At 30.1% G+C, this 3,395-nt stretch overlaps 1 long non-coding RNA gene across 1 annotated transcript; it reads right to left on the bottom strand.

The window, feature by feature from the left end:
• Positions 1-1,077: 1,077 nt before the first annotated feature.
• On the bottom strand, positions 1,078-2,325 carry LOC144783093 (uncharacterized). The gene is made up of 5 exons (XR_013601400.1): positions 2,266-2,325; positions 2,115-2,174; positions 1,965-2,024; positions 1,768-1,840; positions 1,078-1,681 (listed from the first exon to the last, which is right to left on the bottom strand). It is a non-coding gene; the product is annotated as an uncharacterized LOC144783093 (long non-coding RNA).
• Between the last annotated feature and the right edge of the window lie 1,070 nt (positions 2,326-3,395).

The raw sequence follows: 3,395 nt of genomic DNA, 5'->3' as shown, positions 1-3,395 counted from the left end.
TATTTTGCTTCATTACGTCTTTTTCATCTACAAAAATTGTCAGTATTTAAAGTACTTTTTTTATTGGGTGTGAAATGTCGATCTTTATGTAATGTGTATGTGTGATGTAATTATAAATATTGCATATTTGTTCAGAAATAATGTCCAAAATTTTGATAAGTTTCTTAAACAAATATGTATTATTTATAATTGTTTAGAAATGTTTATGATTTTTATATTTACCATTATTGTAAGAAGACATTAGTATATTTTGTAGACATTTTTATAGTAGGCTTTTAGCTATTATTGACAGGTATTCTAATCCTCTAGTTGTAGGATATAGTGTGACTTGACTTTGCAGTAGTCGGAACATTTGTTTAGTTTGTTTAGTTAGTTTTGGACCAATTTGTGTCACAGATTGTTCCATTCTTAGTTCTTGATAGCTTTGTTCTTTTTTCAAAGCTTCTAGTAGGTTATGGAATGTGGGGTTGGCTCTGCTTGTGGTAGCTTGGAAAGCATTATGCCACCCTTCTACACTGTTGTTTGTTTTAGCCTCTTGGTTTAAAGTACTAAGATAGACATTCCACCAAGGGATTTGGAATTTGGGTTGGCGTCGATGTCCAGATCTGTGCAACCTTCCCACCCAAGTATCTTCGAAATAGTCCAGTAATGGGGTTAGTTTATCTTCATTCCTCTTGTAATATGTGCTGTCAATTAATAAATTATAGTGTTCCGCTACATCGGTAACAGGAACGTAGGCCAGTGCTATCAATTTTTTAATTTGAGAGGCAAAGGTGCTATCTGTTGAGTATAGAATACTTAAAGTTGATTTCTGGAGATGTCTCCATATGCTCTGATTGAAATGATAGTAGCAACCCTGGATTGCTGTGTGGGGAAATGTTTTCAAAATGCTATTAATCATAGCTAATTCGAAATCAATAATTATTTTTTGTGGAAAATAATTATTGATTTCATTTTTGAGAACATTTAATATTTCTGTATAAGTGTTTTGCTGTTTGTTAGGTAGCAAACAGTAAATGAAAGGGATGTTATAGTTATGGTATAAACCGTGGATGGAATATAGTTGATAAAAAGGTTTTGGGCATGGTTTAAATGTTCCATCCATCATCCATTGGGGACACTGTTGGATTTTTCTTAAATTACTTGCAGTTGCAAACATTATGATTCTGTTTGTACTGCTTTCATTGTCAAAAAGGATAAATTTGTCTTTATTGTGTGTGATGCACATTTCTGGTGAAATAATAATTTCCTCAAAAGTAGTAGGGTTGGGTTGGGTTGTGGTAGTGAGTCTTTTAGTGTATGCAATTGTGCGTTTAAGGGAGTCAATAGAGGGTAGTTGACCTGAAGCATGGGCTGGGACTTTTAACAGTTCTTCTTTAAGGATTTGTGTTGTTGGTTTATCACTTTGTGTGCTAGCAGTTTTTATACTTTCTAAAGCATCTCTTATTTCAATTTCTGTGACATTGGGGGGATGATTGTGTTCCCTGGTAAATAACACATTAGTTTCCTCAGTAGTAGCCCTTCCATAACATTTGTTTGAGTAATATTTGGTACATTTCCAGAAAACTTTTCTACCACTTTGTCTTTCCTGATTATAAACATAACCCATATAACATAACAGTAATTTATTTTTCTGTGACATAACAAATTCTGCACCTTCTGTCATTTTGTTTTACTTGTTCTAGGAAAGAGTAGAAAGAAACAAAATCAAAAAACATATATTTCACTTTGTGGTGCAAACATAATTAATGATGTATTTATACTTACAGTTACTAAAAGTAGTAATCACAAATGCAGAACTGTATTTTGAAGGATTTTCTTGTATGTATTTCTTTATTTACTGTTGGTATGAAAATATAGAAATGCTAAGTTAATGTTTACACATAACAAACGTTTTTCCTAGGAAAAAGCAGTTTTCTATTTTGCTTAGTAGTACATTTGATGTAAACATTACATATACTTACTTGTTTAAATAGTTGAGTTGTAGTATTTGGTGGAGTACATCAAGGTAGTAAAGTTCAGATCTGTAGAGAAGATAGAATAAATAAATGTAAAATATTATAAATAATATTTGGAACCGTTGGGAAATTGGAAATATTTAAAAGTATACAAACTTCTAAATAAGTAGTTTTGTTTGCTGTAGGTAGAATAGATGTATGATGTATTCAGAATATCTGTAGAGGAAATATAAAATAAATAACATGGTGTTAAGAACATAGTTTTAGTTTATTTCGGAAGTTTTAGACAAATTACAAGTATACTTACATTTTTTACAAGGGTAGTCTTGTCTTTTGGTATAGTTGATGTTGGATGTTTTTATTGGATCTGTAGGGAAGATGTAATATGCAAGATATGTTGTTTAGAAAATAGCATTTTTAATATTGGGTGTTTACTAACAAAAACATATATACTTACATGTTTAATTAGTGTAGTTTTATACATTTGTAGTGTTGAAATAGGAAAATCTCAGAATATCTGTGAATAAAATGTTTAAAATAAAGAATGAATCTTGTGAAATAGTGTTTAAAAACAGCAGTTGGTGTATAACAGAGCATTAATATATACTTACTATCTGATTTTCCAGGTGAAGAAATAGGAGCATGTATTAGGAAATTATTTGGAGTAGTTTCTATCAGAAATGTAGGAGGAGATAAAAATTAAATAAGTGCAAGAGTTAGGAGATATAAGTAAAATAGTAGACTACTAATTTAGATTTCTAAATAATGCACTGTAACTTACTTGAATAATTAGCTAGTGAGCTGGATCTTTAAAGATGTTTGTTCAGGAACAAAATCTTCAGAGTGTTGGCATCTTCTTTCTATAGAGTTAGCAGCAACAAATGGTAGAATGCATGTATCCCTTTTATAGTATGTGTATTTTGTGTGCTTTGATTTGATTGGTTGTAGGATGAAATGAAGCATTGCATAGGCTAGTTTGAATTTTTTTTTGTTAATTGGTGTGTTTGTTGATGTGAGAATGGTGGTATGTGGTGATTTCCGCATTAAAGCAGGTTAGTTGTTAAATAAAATATATGTGTAAGTGAAAAAAAATAATGAAAATGTTAGTTAAATGTAAAGAATATTTTTCAAATGATAGAACGCATTTAATAGAATGTATAGCAAATGTAGATAAATAGGAATGTTATAAAAGTAACAGGTATTATATGTAAAATGTTTTTTGTATAGAGCAATAACTTGTATTGACGATTAATATGGTATTTTAGACATGAAAGGGTACAAAAAAGAACTCGGTATTTTTTTTAAACGATATTTTTGTACTCTATATTTTAGTAGTCGATATTTTTGTAGTGTTAGGGGTAATTTCATTAAAAACGATATATTTGTAGTCGATATTTATTAAGGCGATATTTATGTACTCGATATTCTAAAGAGTCG

The sequence above is a fragment of the Lissotriton helveticus genome, chromosome 9 (assembly GCF_964261635.1).
Source record: "Lissotriton helveticus chromosome 9, aLisHel1.1, whole genome shotgun sequence".
NCBI lineage: Eukaryota > Metazoa > Chordata > Amphibia > Caudata > Salamandridae > Lissotriton > Lissotriton helveticus.
This window is presented reverse-complemented; position numbering and strand designations above follow the sequence as displayed.